The sequence below is a fragment of the Sus scrofa genome, chromosome 10 (assembly GCF_000003025.6).
Source record: "Sus scrofa isolate TJ Tabasco breed Duroc chromosome 10, Sscrofa11.1, whole genome shotgun sequence".
NCBI lineage: Eukaryota > Metazoa > Chordata > Mammalia > Artiodactyla > Suidae > Sus > Sus scrofa.
In genome coordinates this window covers 10,999,386-11,020,568 of record NC_010452.4, presented here as the reverse complement: position 1 = coordinate 11,020,568, position 21,183 = coordinate 10,999,386, and the positions used below count along the sequence as shown (strand labels likewise).

Sequence of the window (21,183 nt, the reverse complement as noted above, 5' to 3'; positions counted from 1 at the left end):
AAGTTTCTTCCTTTTAAAATATAGTAATAACCATTTCATCCCTCGTGGTATGGATTCAAATAAATAAATGACTATACGTAAAGCTCTTAGCCCAATGCCTGGCAATAAAGAATGGTCAATAATTGTCAGCTATGATTATAATAAGGATGGGGAGGTCCAAGGGTTAAGAAAATATGGTTCCTACCTTTCAGCTGCCTCTCCCATATTCAGGAACCAAAACCAACATTCAGGAAGTATATGAAGAGGGACAGGTGGTATTGAAACAAATACTCAAATGATTAGATTCAGTCTGCATGGGTCATGGGATCTGTCGCTGGTATTTACGCAGCTCTGCAGAGCAATGCTGCATTTCAGTTGGGCATCTTTGGTGTATATTAACTACAAAATCAAATGTAGTACACTTACTACAAATTAAATGTGTTAAGTAAATTGATTACACATTACAAATTAAATACAAAAATACTTCTTGTATTTTTCTTTTCGATTCAACTATTTCCAAATATTTGGACATCTTACCAAACAAAAGGGGGCTCTTCTTTCCTGCAAAATTTGAGGATGACTCTTCGTTTCATGTTGAAGGCATTTCCAAGTTGATGAGCTAACTGTATCTACTTTTCACCCTCTTCTTGCGGGCCTGAAGTTACCGCTATGCTGTTGGTCACAGCTCCCCAGAATGGGTCACAGAGAAGAAGCAAAACTGCAAGAGGCCACAACCCAGAACTAAGCACGTATTCCTAAATTTAGACTCTCTTTACTAAGTGAGTTTGTGTTGGGTGAGGGTTCAGAGAACATGTCCATCAAATGTGGTTGCAAGCACAATGTCACCCTCCCCGTAATTTCAGAGTAAACAAACCTCAATGAATGGCAGGCATAAAATACTGTAGACAGGGTCGGGACCATTAAGCGTCTCTTGCAGAACCCTCACGTGCTCACCAGGGAAAGCGGGGGCATGGCAGGGCCCTACTTGACAGAGAGGTCCCTGCCTTGAGGCATGGGACCAAAGGGCAGAACAAGATGCTGTGGCTCTGACATTGGACTTTTCCTCAAGGGCTGCTGTGCCTGCCATCCGTCTACCCCATTATCCAGCTCTGGGTAAAGACATAGATATTCAATGTTGTCTCCAGGAAGAAATTTAGAATCAGAGATTCTTGGGGTTACAGGGGATCTTTAAGATCATCTAATTCGGGGAACTTTCTGAAGCTTGAGTCCCTTCTGCTCCATCCTCCCAAGGAGTTGACCAGCTGTTGTCTAAGAACGGCTGCTGATGGGGAATGGGTCCCTTTGTAGAGGCAGACTTCTCCCTCAGGACTGTTCTCACAAATAGTGACCCGCATCTAGACCGAGAAATCCTTGTGGTGTGACTGTGTCCTATTTATCTTTCTAAGTACAACACCCAGTACAGAATCTAACAACATAGCAATGGCTTATTGAATACTCATGCTCCTAAAAATAATAATAACAACGGTTAATGAGTGCTTAGCATATGCCAGATCATATGTTAATCATTTTCCCCACATTGTCTCATTTAATCTGCAAAACAGCCTTTTACGACAACTCTTCTTTTCATTTCTATTATTGCCGAATTAAAAAAAAAATGAGACAGAGTGTCTAAGTAATTCCCTAAGGCTGCACAGCTAGTTAATGACAAAGTGAATGTTTAATACAAGTGTTTGGCTCTGAGCTCGAGTTCTAAATTGCTGTTTTGAATCCACCAAAAAAATTAATAAATGAGAAAAAAACTCATTAGACCCGTAACTTCTGCCATTGATCGTAGCTGTCTGTCCGTGGCAGGCTGGACCCTCCTCTGTAGGACGAGTCATGTTTCCACACAGCCTTGAGTTGTTTGACCTTGTCTTCCTCCTCTGCCTCTGTCTTTTTCAGGCTACGTGTCATTATTTACACGTTGCTCATATGCATGGTTTCAAGTCCCTTCATCCTCTAAATACCTTCTTTGGCGTCACCTAATGAAGTTCTTTTAAATCCTTTCTTGGCTTCTACCTGGTCAAATTCTGGAACGAATACCCTTCTTCCTGTTGGTGGGCATCTTACCTGATGGGCTCTTTCAATGAGCTGAGTGCCTTCCCAGGCGTGTCCTGAGTGGGATGGGGTGGTGTTTGCATTGCAAGGCCAACGTCCAACGCAGTGACGGCTTCCTAGTCCACATGCCCATTGTACTACCTGGAAATAGTGGGTAATAAAATCCTGCCCCATTATCCTTCAGCACATACACCTGACTTCACTATAGTTGCTCTAGTGATGAATCCTGATGTATTCTCTCTCACCTCAAGGCCTTGGACCCATCAGCATGGATCTCCATGAGTTACACATCTAGTAAGAGTGACATATCTGAATTCTCTTTCATGCTATCTAGGTATGTCTATATATCAATATCTGTTTCTATGTCTGTATCTGTGTCTTATCTGTGCCAATGACTGTGTCTATATCTAAATTTATATCTTTATCTTTAGCTGAGTCATCTCACTGGATCCTCAGAACAGCCCCTTCTAAGATTTGATGAAAACACCCTAACTCAGCTGCAGAACTTACAAAGCAGATGCAACCCATCAGCGACAGATCTAGGGCCCAAACAAGAACCCCAGTTTTCTGGCCCCCAGTCCAGGGCCCTTGCAGGGGCGGGATGCAGCTTTCTAGCCCAGAGGTCTTGGAAGCTACTTTCCACATCCAACCCTGCAGGCTTCTCAGTTGTGGATTTAACATGAAGGACGCTGAGAGCTGAGTTATAAATAGGGCTGGTGTCGGCCCCAGGGATGAAGGAGGTACCGTGGTCGCCAGACTGCCATCCCTCAGGAGGCCCCGACCTCCCACCCCTCCTTGGAAGCCCCTGGTTTCTCAGGCTGGTCCCCCTATTCAGACCCCTCTCCTCTCTTCTTTCTGAATAGGTGCTGGAGTCGAGGGGATGAGACTGGCAGCAACATCCATGCTGCTGTCCTGTCCCTGTCCATTTCATCTTGCCATCCTTCTGCCTCCTAAATCTCTTAGGAAGTGACAAGGAAAAGGTTTTGAATTTGGAGAAAACACTGCTCTGTGTCTCCACAAAAGAAGCGAGTCATCTGGTGAAAGTTAAGAGGATAGGAAACACCTTGATTGCTGACAGTGACATTCCCCTAGGAAGGCCTCATCCACAGAGCGGGCACTGAAAACACGGGCTGATGGGGGCCAGGCAGGTGAGCCAGTGAGGGAGGCAAACCAGGTATAAACGTGAGTGAAGGTGGAGACTGTGCCACATTGAAAGCTTCTGCCCCAACCCAGGGGGCAGCTGTTTACTCCAGCTAAACGCTGCCTCCAGACCCTCTGATGGTCAAAAGAAGCCAGACCTCTAGGTTTTATACAAAGGGTTAAATGTCTGCAACTCGTTCAATTAAAAAAAAAAAACAGGAGTTCCCTTGTGGTTCAGTAGGTTAAGGACCTGGTGTTGTCACTGCAGCAGCTCACGCCACTGCTGTGGCACAGGTTCAATCTCTGGCCCAAGAACTTCCACATGCTTCAGGAGCAGCACCACACACACACACATACACAGAGAAAAAAATGACAAAAATGACATGATGTGGGACATGTGTATCTGTCTCCCAGTTCTCCTTCTTTTAGTACAAAGACAGAAGAACTCTTATATATGAGGCATAAGCTAATATCACACAGTATATGCAAACTCTTTTATATATGGAATGGATAAACAACGAGGTTCTACTCTAGAGCATGGGGGACTATATTCAATATCCCATGATAAACCATAACGGAAAAGAATTAAAAAGAACGCATATGCGTGCGTATGTATCTGAATCGTTCTGATACACAGCAGAAATTAAGACAACATTGTAAATCAATTATACTTCAATAAAAAGATACACTCTATCGCGTGGAAGAACTGAAGCCCAGACAGTTGGAGTACATGTCCCACCAGCCCAAGGGGCACACAGCGGAGCTGATTTTGTCTAACTCAACAGCCAGGCTCTTCCCACTGGGTCATTTCACCTGTACCACAAAGGACATGGGAACAGCTCGTGTGTCAACTAACCACATGGATCCTGAGATGTGTAATCACCCACGTGATCACCTCCCACGAACCCCTTGTTTTCCCGGGGTCTCAGCGTCCTCATTTGCTAAGTGAGGCACCAGGACTGGAAAGGACTTAAACCTATGGATCCAGACCGCAGGTCACAAGCAGCACCTGCATCTGCTTTGTGAGGTGCACGTCCCACGGCATATAGCAGAGCACTTTTGTCCAAGGAAACATCTTTAAAATACATTATGAAGTACCTCCAATATTTATAGGAAAAGTTACTCTGTTAACTCATTTAATTCATGCAGAAGCGCTGAGCAGCCTCCATGCGTGGGTCGGATGTTCCACTGGCTCCAGGCAACAACCTAAATGAAGGATTCCCATACAATGAGGGCAATAATGACAAGCAAGGCCATGCTGAAGATGCATGGGCTCAAAACTGTTCTAAGCACGTTGCATAGGGTAGTTTATTTCATTCTTGCAAGAGCTTAGACATGGGCATGTGATTTGTATCTCCACTTTACAGATGAAGAGGCTGAGGTGAAAAGAAGTTAAGAATGTCCATTGACAGATGAATGGATAGAGAAGGTGTGGTACATACATGCAAGGGAATATTACTCAACCATAAAAAAGAATGAAATAAGGCCATTTGTGGCAAAATAGATGGACCTAGAGATTATTATATCAGGTGAAGCAAGCCAAAGACAAAATTATACAATATCCCTTCCATGTGGAAATTTAAAAAAATGATACAGGAGTTCCCATTGTGGCTCAGTGGGTTATGAACTGACTAGTATCTATGAGGTTGCAGGTTTGATCCCTGGCCCCACTCAGTGGGTTAAGGATCTGGTGTTGTCGTGAGCTGTGGTGTAGGCCAGCCGCTATAGCTCTGATTTGACCCCCAGCCTGGGAACCTCCATATGCCACGGGTGTGGTCCTAAAAAGCAATAAATAAATAAATAATGATACAAATCAACTTATATACAAAACAAAAACAGACCCTCTGATATAGAAAATAAACATGGAATTCCCATCGTGGCTCAGTGGTTAACGAATCCAACTAGGAACCATGAGGTTGCGGGTTCGATCCCTGGCCTTGCTCAGTGGGTTAAGGATCTGGCGTTGCTGTGAGCTGTGGTGTAGGTTGTAGACACGACTTGGATCCTGCATTGCTGTGGTTCTGGCATAGGCCGGTGGCTACAGCTCTGATTCGACCCCTAGCCTGGGAACCTCCATATGCCGCGGGAGTGGCCCAAGAAATGGCAAAAGGACAAAAAAAGAAAGAAAGAAAGAAAATAAACATATGCTCACCAGAGGGGAAAGGGCAGGAGGAAGGATAAATTAGGAGCTTGGAATTAACACACAAACACACTACATAGAAATTCCCATAGAAATCCCCACTTTCCCTGGCTGGGGATCAAACCCACGAGCCTCTACAGTGACTGGGGCAACAGCAGTCGGGTTCTTAACCCGCTGTGCCACAGTGGGAACTCCAGTGCTTTAATTCCTAATGCAGTAGTGGCTTTTCTCTGAAGACACACTTCCAGGGAGCTGAAGGTCTGCTTCTTCCTCACGGGGGGGTGGGGTAGGAAGAGGCATTCAGGGCAGATGAGCAGAAGAAGGTGCCTCAGGGCTCTGGTCGTGAAGCCCCACTCAGCAGAGGGAACATCTGCCTGCCGTTCTTTGGCAGGTGACCGTCTGGGCCCGGAGCAGGGCCTGGGCTGTGTGGGCTTCCGGGCGGACAGTAAGTGCAGTGGCAGGGCTGTCTCTCAGGATTAAGCTCTCGAGTGCACCCTGAGGCTGTGGCCTGGGATAGGGGTCCCCTTCGTAATAAATGAAGCAGAAAGCATTGCTCTCTGTTCTTTGTTTGTTTTTTTCTCTCTGTTCCTGCGACACTGTGATTTGATTGACCCTCCAGGAATAAACAAACCCAGATGACAACCCAAATCCACAAGGAAGCTGTTATCTCCATTCGGGAGAAAACGAAATGCAAAAGGCATTGTGGCCAAACATTGACCAGATGTGTGAACACTTAGCGAAGGCGCTATGACTCACCAAACAGTAACGCCGGGGTCCTGCTGCTTTAAATTCCCTTGGGATGGTTTCAGTGACCATGTGCTGTGCGAGTGGGAAGCCCACATCGCAATGCTGGCGTCTGAGTTCACGGTCTGATTTTTAGATCGAGCCCTGGGTGCTTCAAGAACACCACTCTGGGGCTTAGGGACGGCGAGCCGAGTTTCACTCTGTGTCCCCACTTCTGGTCTTTTTAATTTGATTTTGGCTCCCGCGTGTCCTATGCCTCTGTTCACTTGCCCTGCAAGGAAATGGTCCAAGCCCCTCCCCACAGCTCCACCTCCGTGTGAGCCTTCCAGAAGGCTCCTGCTCTCCATCTGTGACTCCAGCAATTCCACCCCTGAATCCTTCCCGCCGGCCTCCCTACTTTGCATCTTTTCATTCTACCTTCCTTTTTCTCTCCCCTTTCTTATGAATGGATGCCAAAACCTTGTGCCAAGTCAGATAATTCACTCGAGTTTTAAAACTGGAGGAAGGCTGCGTCTGTGCACCTGGAGGCTGGGGAAAAATGGGCATGAAGCCTTATGCCCAGAAATTCCTTTGTCGAAGCCTAACTTCTGAAGTGATGATATTTGGAGACGGGGCCTTTGGGACGTGAGGGCAGAGTCCTGATGAAAAGGTTTAGTTGCAGAGAGACTAGTTCGCCCCTTCCATATGTGAGGTCATAGCAAAGACAGCCCCCTATGGACCAGGAAATGGGCCCTCAGCAGATAGCAGATCTGCTGGTGCCTTGACCTTGAACTTCCCAGCCTCCAGGATGATGAGAAATAAATGTTTGTTGGTTATAAGCCCTCCAGTCTATGGAATTTTTGTTACAGCAGCCCAGATGGACTAAGCCAGTCTGTAAACCACTAGGTGCGGTGGAAATGTGTTAAGTTCTACTGCAGAAAAGAACCAGGCTCCAGGAGAAAACCAAGGAAGAGAGTGGCCAGTTTTACTTAGCACAGGTGGCCACAGGAGGCTTTGCATCAGAGAAGGCGTTCAAGTTGAGTTTTTGGTTGCTTGGTTTGTTTTTGTTTTTATTTTTATGGCTGCACCTGCGGCATATGGAAATGCCCAGGCTAAGGGTTTAATTGGAGCTGTAGCCGCAGGCCTGTGCCACAGCCATGGCAACACCGGATCCTTAACCCGCCGGCCCCTGAGAGAGCCCAGGGATTGAACCCAGGTCCTCACGGAGACTGTGTTGGGTTTTTAACCAGCTGAGTCACAGTGGGAACTCCTGAGTTGAGTCTAAAAGATAAGTAGGTCTTTCCAAGAGACAGAGGCCAGAAGAGGACATTCCGCACTGATGAGAGCCTGTGACCCAGAGGGACCTGTCCTTTCCTAAGACCCGGAGATAAGGCGGGAAGAGATAGGCTAGACTCAGGACAGGCGAGGTCGTGTGCGCCACACTGACGCCTCCGTGCGCAGTCATCGGGGGCCAGGGAAGAGTTGAAGAGTGCAAAAATAGATTCGGAAAGACCGCTAGGGTTGTAGGGAGAAGGATAACTGAACGAAGCAAGACTGATGGCAGAGTTCAGACTGCTGGAGCCCAGCGGTCCATTAGAGAAACAGTCAAGTCCTGAATCAAGAAAGGAGCAGTGAATTTGGAGAGAAGGGCTAGTCAGGAAAAGTAAGGAAAAACAGAACCAAATGTCCCACTGTAGCTTAGTGGTAATGAACTCGACTCGTATCCATGAGGATGCGGGTTTGGTCCCTGGCCTCGCTCAGTGGGTTAAGGGTCTGGTGTTGCCATGAGCCATGGTGTAGGTTGCAGACGCGGCTCGGATCCTGTGTGGCTGTGGCTGTGGTGTAGGCTGGCAGCTACAGCTCCGATTTGACCCCTAGCCAGGCAACTTCTATTTGCTGCCAGTGTGGCCTTAAAAAGACAAAAAGGGAAAAAAAAAGGGAAAAAAGAAAAACAGAACCTGGGTAATGACTGGAATGGATGCAGAAAGGAAAGAGAAGACGTGAGGTCACAGCTCCAAGTTAATGAATGACACCAGTGTCCACTCAGCCCCAGGAGGTAAGAAAAACAGAGACAGATGGCAGGAAGTAGGACCGGTTAGATCGTCCCTGGGGGCCCCAGGAAACCCTGAGGCAGACACGTCCAGGGGGCAGTTGTCAACACGGCCAAGGCGTTCTGGGAAGCTCTGCTCTCCAGAGGGAGGGTGGTGATGGAAGAGCTGGGTTTATCTTTTGTCTTTTTTTTTTTTGTTGTTGTTGTTTTTTGGCGCTCCCGGCATATGGACGTTCCAGGCTAGGGTCGAATCGGAGCTGTAGCCACCGCTACGCCAGAGGCACAGCAACGCAGGATCCGAGCGCGTCTGCACCTACCACAGCTCACGGCACGCCGGATCGTTAACCCACTGAGCAAGGCAGGATCGAACCCGCAACCTCATGGTTCTAGTCGGATTCGTTAACCACTGCACCACGACGGGAACTCGGAAGTGCTGGGTTTAAACCCCGCAAGGGGCTGGGAGGCCAAGGGGAGGGCACCGAGACGTGCACAAGGCCAATGATCACCTGAGCGAAGTCCACATTTAAGAGCTAAGTCAAGACAGAGAAATCTACGAAAACGCCTGGGAGAAAAACCGAGAATGAGCTCTGTCATGTGGGCGAAGAGGAGTGTCTGACGATGACACAATGGCCGGAAGTACTATAAAACCCAGAGATCACAGGCGAAGAGGGCAGGAATTTCATACCCTCTGCTCCTGTCACTTTCAGTCAGCCAGGGTCCTTTTCGACGGATGCCCATTTCATCGCCCAGCGCGCTCCCCACGTCCTGACACAGGTTTCTTCAAAAGCACCAGATTCCTGGGGTCTCAAGCTCCCTACTTCTGATCTAGCGCCGACCTTCATTCAAAGCCTCCTCCTTGAAGTTACCCATGACCAGGGTCTCTCCCCCTTAGGACGTTGTTGGTGGTTGTTCAGCCTCCCAATAGCCAGAACAGTCTTGATATAAAGGATTTTAAGCTTTATACCTCCAGTGACCAGGTCAAGAAACTCTCACTGCTACCAGTTCATATCTGACCAACACCTTCCAGTATAGGAAGGGCCCTTATACCTGCTTTCTCATTGATCTCTTACCATTTCTCCACGGGTCACATCTCACTTGACGTTTGCAGAAACCAAGTTCAGATGGGGCGCCTATCACTCATGGAAAACCCTTAATACAGAATAATCTTCAGAAATACTGATGGTGATTTAAAAAAAACGATGTCTTCTTAGCAGCAAGGGCTAAAACTTTTCAACAGGGAAGAGGCATTCATTTTCTATGGCTGCTATAACAAATGAGCACAAGCCTGGGGGCTGAAAACAGCAAATTTATTATCTTCTAGCTCTGAGAAGATGAGAAGCCCAATGTGGGTCTCACTGGCTAAAATCAAGGTGAGAGCAGGGCTGCATTTCCTTTGGGAGGCACTCGTGGGCAAACTGTTTCCTCGCCTTTTCCAGCTTCAGGAGGCCAGTCCCATTCCTGGGCTCGCGATTCCTCTTCCCCATCTTCAAAGCCAACGAGGTCACATCGTTCCGACTGTTCTGTAGCTCCCCCTGCCCACGGGGCGGGAAAGGTGTTCTGACGTGAAGAACCAGTGTGGTTCGATCAGGTTGCTCCCCCTGGATAAAGCAGTAACCTCTTCCCATCTCACGGCGCTTAACGCAATCAAATCTTCAAAGTCCCTTTTTCCACATAGGGTGACACAGCCACAGTACCCGGGATCAGGGTAGGAGCATCTGTGAGAGGCCATTGCTCTATCCAAGAAGACTTTTCCTGGGCCTTATTCACTTGAAAACGTGGAGAAGCAGAAAAACAAAATGATGTCGCTTTCTCCAGGATCTGTGAAAGATATATATTTTTTTATATTTTATGGAGACATTTAGAAATTTTCCATGAAAACTGGGAGCCAGTAAGGATGCTGTGACATCGTGCTCATAGGGCTCTCAAATCCGTGTCCCAGTCATGATACGTGGCCCAGCTGCCACACCCATCTTTCCAAATATCCTCACCTGAGGACTGGCTCGTCAAGTGAAACAGTTTTGTTTTGTTTCTTTTTACCTGCGGCACATGGCGCTTCCCAGGCTAGGGGGCAAATCAGAGCTGCAGCCGCCGGCCTACATCACAGCCACAGCAACACCAGATCCGAGCCATGTCTGTGACCTACACCACATCTCATGGCAACGCTGGATCCTTAACCCACTGAGCGAGGCCAGGGATGGAACCCACAACCTTATGGTTCCTAGTCGGATTCATTAACCACTGAACCACTATGGGAACTCCGTCTGTTTTGCCCTTCATTCTGCACAACCAATGGACCAATAAACTGAATTGTGATGATCATGATACAACCACAGATGTGATTTAAAAAAAAAAAAAGACACATTCGGAGTTCCCGAATTAAAAAAAAAAAGACACATGCATCCTAATATTCATTGCAGCACTATTTACATATATATGTATACATATTTATATACACACACACACAATGGAACGTAACTCAGGCATAAAAAAGAACACAATAATGCTGTGTGCAGCAACATGGATGGATCTACAGATTATCAAACTAAGTGAAGTAAGTCGGATAGAGAAAGACAAATATCTGAGATCACTAATAATGCGGAATCTAATTTTTCAAAATGATACAAAAGAACTCAATCACAAAACAAAAACAAACTCAAAGACTTTGAAACCAAATTCATGGTTACCAAAGGGGAAACGCTGTGAGGAGGAATAAATGTGGAGGCCAGGACTGACATGTACACACTGCTCTATGTAAAATGCTTGGGCAACAAGGACCTACCGTATATGACAGGCAAATCGACTCAATACTGTGTGATAGGCCAGATGGGAAAGGAATATGAAAAGGAATCGATACATGTGTGTGTGTATCTGATTTACTTCGCTGGACACCTGAAACTAACACAGCATTATGAGTCAACTGCATTCTAATAAAATTTTAAAAATAAAAAATAAACTTTCAGGAGTTCAAAAAAAAAAAAAAAAAAAAAAAACCCAAAACCTCCACTGTTTCTCCCTTAGGTCTGTGTCTAGAATTGACTCTTTCCCCCATTGCCAGTTTATTACTATTATGATGATGAGTCTTCTAGCTTCTTCACCTGACACTTGAATTATTTCCATAGCCGCCTAACTTATTACTCTTCACTGGTTTTCCTTCCTTTTAGCCAAGTCTTCACCACCAAAGACGGTGTTGCCAATGTGAACTTTGCAGGAAAACAAATCTGGTCACGGCTCCCTCCTTCTGGAGGCTCTTGCTGAGGTCCTTATCCCCTGAATAAAAATGTCCAAGGAAACCATGAAAAAGCACATGCTTCCAAGCGACGGGGAAACACGGCCTCTCTCCTCTCCTTTCAAGCCGCGTGTCCACCAGGACAGCCACGGGCCCACACACCCTGCAGAGCCGTATTTCTTTGCCCAGGAGAAGACAAACCGGCACTTAATGGTAAGTCCGGTACTTGGACAAATGTGTCGTTTTTCTCCCAGTTCCTACCAAAAGTCTAGAGAGGCGATAACGCTCCCCCAACCCTTCAGCAGGAGCACACGCCCAAAAAAGGAGGCCATCCTGGGGCTTGTTTATCCTGGCTCTAGGACCGACTGCCTGGGAAGCGGCAAAGCCAATAATGACTAATGTCCTCAAATATTACCTATTACTCATATAGCATAATCGCAATAAACACCGAGAGGCCCACACACTGTTTGTTTTGCTCTTCGAACCACAATTTTCTGTCTACGCAGTAAGGCGTCTCCAATGAACGATTAACTTGCTGAGCCAAACTGTATTTAAAGGGCAGCCAATCATGTAGATTCTTTGTTCTTAATTTGCAGCTAAGTTCCCATTCAACCTGGGTTGGATTCAAGCGAGTTAAACTGCAGTGCTGGTTGATTTAGGAAAAGTTTGTAGCTTGACCCTGTCTGCCGCCCAGTGACACTTTGGTTTACGCTGATGCTGATTAGAGAGGGCTGTGGAGATGGTTGGATTTTCGAGCATAAATCAATACACCTTCTATGAGAAGGCGCTGCTGTATATATATGTTCAGACGGCAAGGACTTTTGGAAGACGCGCTGTTTGCCTGGGCATGGTGGGGATCTCCAAACATATATACGATGCAGTTTATGACCCAAAGGATTGAGACTCTGGAGAGACCGGCTGTCACAGGACACACCGATGGAAGGATGCAGTGATGGTTTAGAGGATTCCGGTTGTCATATCGATTGGTTGCCTAAGATGAGTCGAAGCTGCTTGATAATCGGTCGAGCTTCCTTATCCATCATACCAGGGATAATCATTCCTGCCCCGCTCCGTCTTTAAGGACGGTTACACAGTGGCTAACGTCCACTGCATGCTAAATGCGCTCCTGCCCTATTTGAAATGCTGTCCACACATCAACTCATTCCGTCTTCACAGCATCTGGAAAAATCGATACGACAATCCACCTGGTGCAGATAAAGACATTGAGGCAGAGAGTTTAAGTCATGTGCTCAAGGTCACGCAGCACTTCCATGGATGGAGATTAGGTCAAGAGCTGCCCAGGGCTTATGACAAAACTCCTAGAAAGTTCCTTCTGTGTTGAATCCAAGTCTGCCTGGAATTCCTACCCAGTTGCTCATGGTCCTATGCTCCGGGTCTAAATGAAGAAATGCACCTGTTCTTCCCCAGGTCAGCCCTGCCCTTCAGTAGAGGCCACGTCTTCCCTCCCATCCTCTGTAATCTAAACAGCCTCAGTTCTTGAAGCCATTTCACATCTATCCAGTTTGGAGAGGTCTTTATGCTGCTGTTATCTGATGGGGAGACACTGTGTGGTCAGGAAGTGTCCTACATAGCATTAGTCAGACCATTCCCCCATCCTGAGGAGAAAAAAAAGCTCATTTTGGGGGGAATCATCTTTTTAAGGCCACACTTGTGGCATATGGAAGTTCCCAGGCTAGAGGTCGAATTGGAGCTACAGCTGCCAGCCTACACCACAGCCACAGCAATGCAGGATCCGAGCCGCGTCTGTGACCTACACTATAGCTCACGGCAATGCTAGATCCTTAACCCACTGAGCGAGGCCAGGAATCGAACCTGCATCCTCGTGGATACTAGTCGGGTTCATTACCACTGTGCCACAACAGGAACACCCCAAAAGGCTCATTTTTTGTAGACAGTGTTTCTTTGCCTCTTCTTATACCATTCCTGTAACAGTAAGACCCATAAACAAATCCTATTATCTTCAACAATAAAAACAGCTAAAGTGTATTATGGCTTATTACCTGCCCGTCACTGTTCTATGATTTATGGTTTCATTTACTTAATCATCACGACCTGGGTTATGCTATAGTTTGGCATCTATGGGTGAGATGCTATTTTTATTGCTGTTCCAATGAAGACATAGGCAAGGAGTAGTTAGGACTTGACGCTCTGTTGCACAGCATGTGAATGTACAATGACTAGTTATTCATAAGGAATAACAACCTATGCCAGTGGCTTGGAAGAGCATTCACTTAAGAAACTCATAGAGTAATGGCTTTTAATTGGTACTTTTAATATGTACTTGATCCTTTTTTGTCCAAGCACCATCTTGTCTGATGATTATCTCTCATGATTCTCAGATTTTAAGTTGCCTATAGCAAGAATGAGGTGCCTCCTGGAATTCTGATGAGACCAATGCTCTGGGTATGCTAGTCAGCTTCTGCTGATACTCTGCCAGCCTGGCTGATCGGGACCTGCCCCCGTGATGAGCCATGGTTCAGCAGGAGAAGGAGCCCTGGGTCAACAGGGACAGGCTCTCAGCTCAGGGAATGCAGTTATATGTGTATGAAAATTTTCCTCTAAGTCCCCTCAAGGATGATCTCAGGGGTGATATTTTGTTGCTGTAACATCTTACCCTGAAACCCTTAGATAGAAAAATAGACTGATAGATAGATAGATGATACAGAAAAGTGATAGATACGGATATAGAGATAGATGGATATAGACAGGTGTCTCTATGTATCTATGTCGCCATCTATGAATCTATGTCTGTCTGTCTGTCTGTATCTATCTATGGCCTTTGCAGTTATAATATCCATATTGTGATGAACCACGATGTCTGCAAAAAGGCAGTCCAGCTGGGTGAGTCAGCCCCAGGTGGGCTTTGCAGGCCGCAGCATCCAGAGGCTTCATCCTCCCGACCATTCATGGAATGCACTCGGTCTGGAAGTCGTTAGGAGCGCATAAGCCCAGAACGCCCTGATGTCATCTTTAAACGGTGACATGATTCCAGAGCGTAAAGCTGAACCTCACATGACTTTCCCTAACTACATGCTTATGACTGACCCCAAATTTCCAGCAGATGCACTAATCTTTTCACCCCTGCTGTGTTTGGAAGAGCCTCTGTGATGCCAAAATGCACAAATGAGCTTGACTCGGACCATTCTCAGCTGCTTACGGCAGCCTCTAGCTAACCCTTACCAGCTTATTTCTATTTGAGCCACTTTTTTGCATCGTAAATACTTATGGTATACGATTAGCTGAAAAAATACGGCACAGCATTTTATGTAGAGCAGCTCAACAACTTAAAATAGGAATGGAAATATGATGGAAATAGGTTCACTAAAATATTAAGTAGTTTTCTCTGGGTGGATTTATTTATTTTTTTGTCTTTTGTCTTTTCAGGGCCGCACCCCCAGCATAGGGAGGTTCCCAGGCTAGGGGTCTAATCAGAGCTGTAGCCGCCGGCCTATACCACAGCCACAGCAATACCAGATCCGAGCTGCATCTACAGCCTACACCACGGCTCACAGCAACACCGGATCCTTAACCCACCCAGCAAGGCCAGGGATTGAACCCACAGCCTCATGGTTCCTAGTTGGATTCATTTCCGCTGCATCAGGACGGGAACTCCTGTTTTTCAAAATATGTTTAGTACCATTTCTCTGGATTTAAAAAAAAAAAGTCTACAATGATTCTATTAATAGCATTTATATTCACAAGTCTGGGGCTATTCAACGACTTTTACATGGATCTTATGAGCACAAAATGAGATAACACAAGGAAGGCAGCTGAAGAAAAGGGGGGGGAGCATTTTTGTGTTTATGGTGCTTAATGGACTTCAGAGGAAGCAACAATAAAATTTTAACTTAAAAATTATCCGAGAACAGATTGTACCACCTCCACAGACAGGTGATAACTGCGTGCCAAGTTAACACATCCGCCTCCAGTTCTGCCTCAAACGATGACGTGAGGCCTTAGAGGGCCTCGGAGCAAAACGGCAACGTGTACCTCAGAGGTGAGGCGTGCTCGGCCTCACGCCCCTGTGTCCATCCATTCACTTCACCTTGTCCGTGTCACTCCTTGGCCCAGTAGGGACGTTTTTGGCCCATGAATGTGCCCCGTGGCCAGGCTCCCCCTCCCAGCTGGTCCAGCCCTAATGTTGGGGACTGTGCCCCCAGCACCGCGGGCAGTGCGGAGGGCCGGAGGCGGGCGAGCTCTGGGTCTTCCACTTTTCTCCACTCTGCTGTGCACGTGCGCTGAACGCCATCTCTTTGAGTGATGACATTTGTCCGGGCCAGATGCTCAGCCCCAGTCTCGCTTCCTCTTCTTTCGTGTCTCCTAAGGGGCGTAATCCAGTGTCTAAATATAAACTGTCATCTGAAAATACATACCCACTTCTGCCAGGGCTTTTATTTTTCTCCCAGATGATGTTACCAAGGCTTCTATTAATAAAGGTAAGGCCAAGTGGCCAAACATGGCTCTTCACTTCTTTCCAGGTGGAGGGAGGGGGAGCCAGGGCTCAAGGTGCCCAGACATGAGCTGCCCCCTTCTTTTCTCTGGGAAACACCACAGCAGGTGGCACTAGTACATGGGACCATGTGTGCTTGCACCTTACCGTCACACTGCAAGCAGCGTCCACCACCAGTATTGCACCTGTAGGGAAGAATATGCAAGAGGTGGACTTTGACCAAGGCGGGGTGTGCAGGAAGAGCCCCATAAACCTGGCCAGGCCCCAGCTCTCCAGCACAGCAGTTGCCTACAATTCTCACCATCCACTGCGGTACCAACTCTTCCTACTACCAGGAAGGTGCCACCACTGGAGCAATCTAATGGCCCATATGCAGCTCTGTCCTCACCCTGGCCGTGCCCCAGAGAACACACAGGGAAGAACTCGATCCTCATCCTCACTGATCTCTGCCCATACCATCCAAGAACCTCTAAATAAACCCTGCTTACTCCACTCCTAATTATAGCCATGTCGTATTGAGAGCTTACTCTGGGCCAGGCACTGCAAACATAGGACTTGTCTGAACAACACCTCTATGAGATGGTTGTTATTCTGCTTAATGGATGCAGAGACCCGGGCTCAGAGAGGTTAGATAACCAGACTCAGTCATGTATCCCAATATAGTAGAGTCTGGATTCAAACACAGACCCACTGGACTAATTCTTCTAAACCACCGTGCTTTCTTCGAATTCCAGTGGACTGATGTAGTATTTTCAAGACAATTCAATAACTACCCATCCTCCAAGGGCAAAGGAGTGGGGTCAAGGAAGGGTTACACTTCTTGGCCTCACGCTCACTCTAAGTGACCTTAGTGAGCAGGACATCAATTTGCAGTCATCCCTTCTGAAACCGAGAAAGAGCAGAGTGACACCTGAGCTGCCCTGGTGGGGATTATCCTTTCTGGGACTTGGGACATCAAGCAGGCTTCTTATAAGGGGACTCGAGGTTATGCAATTGCATCTTCTCCCAGAGTTTACAAAGGCTGAAGGAATTTGGTTCTACTATTAATAGCTCAGATGCCTCTTGCTAGAAAGGGTGACATATGTCCATCCTGAGATAACACATGACCTAGGCATGTAAATTTATGGACAGAAAGGACCCTAGCAAAGGAATCAACGACTACTGGTTCATGGACAAGGCACAAGGAGTGAGAGACCTGATGTCATCCCAAGGTTGGGACGGCAGTTTGTCGTTGCACCTCTACTGCTCAAAATGAACATCGATGAGTTCTGGAATGATCCGCAGCCTAGTTACACAGAGGGTGGGAAAGAGTGATTGCTGTGCTGATGAGGGCATCTGCCTGGCTCTGAGCTTCCTCCTGCCTGGTGTCCTAAATGGATCTGTCCTTCTCATTCAGATGGGAAAGCTCAGGTCGGGGGATCCAGACAAGTGGGGTGGGGGGGAGGGCTGGGAAGGGCACGGGGCTTAGGGTCTACGGGCCCCCATTCAGGACTACCTAGTGAGGGCGTCCCTTTATAGAAGCTGGCGTCACAGCCTTCTACCCTGTCCTGTGGAACAGCTGTCAAGGGTGCTGACCAGCAGCCTTGACTCTGCTTTCATCTAAAGTATTTTTACTGCATCTACCTTTTCCTGCCTCTGTCCTTGCGTGTGTCTCTGGTATGTGATCTCAGAATCCAGCTCAAACAGTGTATTGTGAGTGAAGGGCTGAAGATGGGAGAGAAGGTTAGGCAGAGGCACACACATATTCCCCATACCCTTGGAAAGGTCACAGTCTTACCGAGAGCACAGACACATTTTTAGAAAAATATAAGGAAGACAAAATACATGATGCTGTGTGGTTTGAAAGGAAGAAAAATTACCTTTCTCTCAGAAGACTCATTTGTATACATGAGATTCCCAAACACGGTAAAACAGGCATCGAGGTGCAATGGAGAAACGTGGGCTTATCCGTACTGTTTGTACAGTGGTACAAAAACCGTTAGAATTTTGAGGGGAAAAAATATCAGTATAGGCCTTCCCTTTCAGACATACAAAAAATAAATGAAAGCTGGAAAAAAAATTGAGTATTTAAGAAGAAAACCACAACGAGAAGATAATAAGAGAAAAAATATCTAAAACTCCAAGTGGGAAAAAGTGAATTTAAGAATAGAAGTAATAAAAGAAGTCTCTAAAAAATCTGATAAATTACAGATTTGAGCCCTTTAAAATTTAAACGTTTTCCGTGGTTAACGTATTTACTAAAATACGACCTAAATGAAGAGTTTTTTTTTTTTTTTTCCAACTGAGTCAGGAAAAAATACTGCTTCAAACCAGATTAGCCAATGGTTAATTCATACCTGTATTTTTCTAAATGGCTCATAGCAATTGCCTGGTCAAAGCCAGCAGTGGAATCAACCCATTTCACAGGTAGGAAAACCGAGAGCACCAAGGGGATAAGAATATTTCTAACTATTGTACCTTTAAACAGTTGTAGAACCCATGTGCATTTTTTCTCCAGTGGGGACCAATGGAATCTTGGGACCAAGGGACCAAGCCTAGAAATCTCCATGGCAACAGTGGTGACCAACCATTGCCCAGGGGGACTTAGGTCTGAGACAAACGCTGTGGGGGAAAAAAAAAAAATTGAAAACATTGGAATTTCAGAGAGGTGGCTGCTTATCTCAAAGAAAGTAAATACCATGTATCAAGGAGAACTGAAAGAAAGAAGCATAGGCAAACAGAACAAAAAAAACTGGGTACACTGTGATTTTTCTTCTGTAACCATTCTGCAGTGTAATGTTGAAAACACTGAGGAGATGGTTGTTTAAAATCAGAATGTGCTAATAACCCTGAGTTTTGTTTACATTCTCAACATGTGTTAGGATTCAGCTGTTGATGATAAAGGCGACATTTGTCACAAAAAAATCTTTTGAGGTGTTTTGAGTTGTTTTGGAGAAAGGCACAGAACATGGAAAGGTACCTATATGTGTCTATAGGCATATGCATTGTTTCTATTCCAAGATGCTAAACCCTAGATTGTGGCTATTTAATTTCAATCCTTGGGCTACATAGGCAGCACTTAGGTCAGGATAACCCAGAATGGGTGCCTTCTACTGAAGGGAGGACGGCGGGGTGACAAGGTGAGTTTATGATTCAGAGTCTGTTGGACAACCGACTGTCAGAGAAAATTGAAAGAAAAATTTCCATGTGCCTCAAATGCAGCATTCCAAAGCCATATTTTAATCAGATCATTTCATAGTTTGACTGAGGAGGCTTTTTTTTTTTTTTTTTTTTAAACAGGGAAAAGATATATATTTGTTCCAGCACATCAAGGACAAAAATAAAACGAGACTGGGGGAAATGGTTTCTTTGCAAGGCAGCTATTTAATTGATCTATTTGGAATTCATATGCCCTGTTGCTGCATGCTAATTGCAAGCCATTTTGAAGCAGAATCAGCTTGGATCACAACTGATTTAAGGCCATGGAACTGGCCTGGCCAGCTCGGGCGAGCGGTGTACATGAACTCCCTGGTTTTACCAGGCCTGGGGAGAGAGGACTTCTTTGGCGAAGGCAGAACAACAAGCCTAAAACTCCAGGGGTGACACAGACCTTGGAGGCCTTTCAGAAGCAACAAGCCAAGTTTTGTTTTCTCTTCCTTGCATCCCTACAGCAGCGGGTAACACACTGGCACCGCACCCCCTACCCACAAACTCCCCCGCCCCCCCCCCCCCCGGCACCAGAGCGCTCTCAGCCGCGTCTCCATCTTCAAAACAGCCTTCTGGAAAGACGGATGGCATGACCTCCAATCTAACGGCCAACTCCAGACGCCTGGCAACACCCCCGCTGCAGCTTTATCGGGCAGCATCACACAGGTTTGTTTTCTTTTTTCTTTATTTTGGCCGTTTTCAAGAGTACCTCAAGGAGTTCCCATTGTGGCTCAGCAGGTTAAGGGCCTGACATAGTCTCTGTGAGGATGCAGGTTTGATCCCTGGCCTTGCTTAGTGGGTTAAGGATCCAGTGTTGCCCCAAGCTGCAGTGTAGGTCACCGAGGTGGCTCTGCTCCCGTGTTGCTGCGCCTGTGGCTTAGGCCTCAGCTGCAGCTCTGATTCGACCCTTGGCATAAGCCACAGCTGCAGCTGTAGAAAGAAAGAGCACCTCGAATTCAAAACACCGCAGGAAGAGGAGTTAGATATGTAGCACCGAAAGATGACGTCTTAAGACTTCCTAGGCTGATTGTCAATAAAAACACCTGCTGAAAAACAAAAACTGACCGTCGGGTCAGGCGCCTGTACCCTGGGAGGAGTGAGATCATCAAGAAGGAGCCAAAGGGAGAAAGAGGGATCCGATGAGCCTGGGAAAGGCTGTATGGACCTTGTTTTTGTTCTCGAATGCGTACAGCACAAGGTCCCAAACCCTGGTCTGGGAAGCTGATGCTTTCTCTGGCAGATGTTCTGTGCAGCTTAGGAGGGAGAACGGTTCCCCACCTGTCTTCATTAACTGTCAAATAGATGCACCAAAAGGATAATTTTGCCAGATATTCAACGGCTGACCTTGGTAGCATCGTAACCGCTTACCAAGTAAGGTATGTGGCACACGTCCCTCCAATTCTCACAGTCCTCCCTCTACCTGGCATTACCCTCCCCAGATCTTCCTTGGAAGACTTCAAGTCTCATACGTTGAGGGTGTTTCTCTGTGGCTCAGTGTCTTAAGACCCAGCATTGTCACTGCAGGGGCTTGGGTTGCTGCTGTGGCTTGAGGTTCAATCCCTGGCCCTGGAACTTCCACATGCCATGGGCGTGTCCAAAAGGAAAAAGAAAGAAAGAAAGCTCAGACATTGATACTAAATGTTTAATAAGCCATTTTAGGAGCAGACACTGTATTAGTACTGTTTGATAAATTCTGGACTAGAACATTTCTGTGAAATTAATGAATGATGGCCACTGTGCCAATGTATATAAGTAGGGGATTTAGTATGATTCTATTATATATTTTTCTACCAAAGACAATACGTGCTTTTTTTTGGTTTAAAGTTGACTTTAAAAATCCAGTGACTGAGGCTTTTCCTGAGAGACTAGGATTATGCAGACAGCATGCAAAACAAGTTTGTAGTAAAAAAAGAGATGATGGCTAGTTACTCTGTCTATTCACTGCTATCTCATATTCAGGTTATTTTCACATATCCTGGGAGGCTTCCTGGAGGAGACAGCCTGTGATCCAGGACAAGTGGAGTTTTCACCAGGAAGACAGATTTGGGGGAGCAGGTGTGCAGAATACGCAGAGGTCCAGAGGGTAGGGGAAGAGGAAATGTCACAGCAGGCATTTGTCTCTGACTGGAAAAGTCTCCCAGTGAAAGGATGTTGCAAAGGGTAGGGCAACCCGGTGGGGAGCCGGCCTGCAGAGTTCCATGGCCTCTCTT

The 21,183-nt window shown here is 46.5% G+C and overlaps 2 long non-coding RNA genes across 5 annotated transcripts in view; one reads left to right on the top strand and one right to left on the bottom strand.

The window, feature by feature from the left end:
• The window catches only part of LOC100520091, a 67,524-nt gene that overhangs the window by 33,180 nt on the left and 13,161 nt on the right, over positions 1 to 21,183 (top strand). For 2 of the 3 annotated variants that reach the window (XR_002336119.1, XR_002336120.1), the window contains exons 3-4: positions 11,252 to 11,529; positions 19,067 to 19,639. This is a non-coding gene — a long non-coding RNA (uncharacterized LOC100520091). Of the gene's footprint in view, positions 1 to 9,173; positions 9,461 to 11,251; positions 11,530 to 19,066; positions 19,640 to 21,183 lie in introns of those variants that run through there. The other variant, XR_002336118.1, reaches the window with a different exon arrangement.
• On the bottom strand, positions 185 to 7,150 carry LOC106505088. 2 transcript variants are annotated; one of them, XR_002336122.1, is made up of 3 exons: positions 6,074 to 7,150; positions 2,050 to 2,178; positions 185 to 697 (listed from the first exon to the last, which is right to left on the bottom strand). It is a non-coding gene; the product is annotated as an uncharacterized LOC106505088 (long non-coding RNA). The 2 variants fall into 2 exon arrangements; XR_002336121.1 differs by lacking the exon at positions 6,074 to 7,150 and having other exon boundaries at positions 2,050 to 3,725.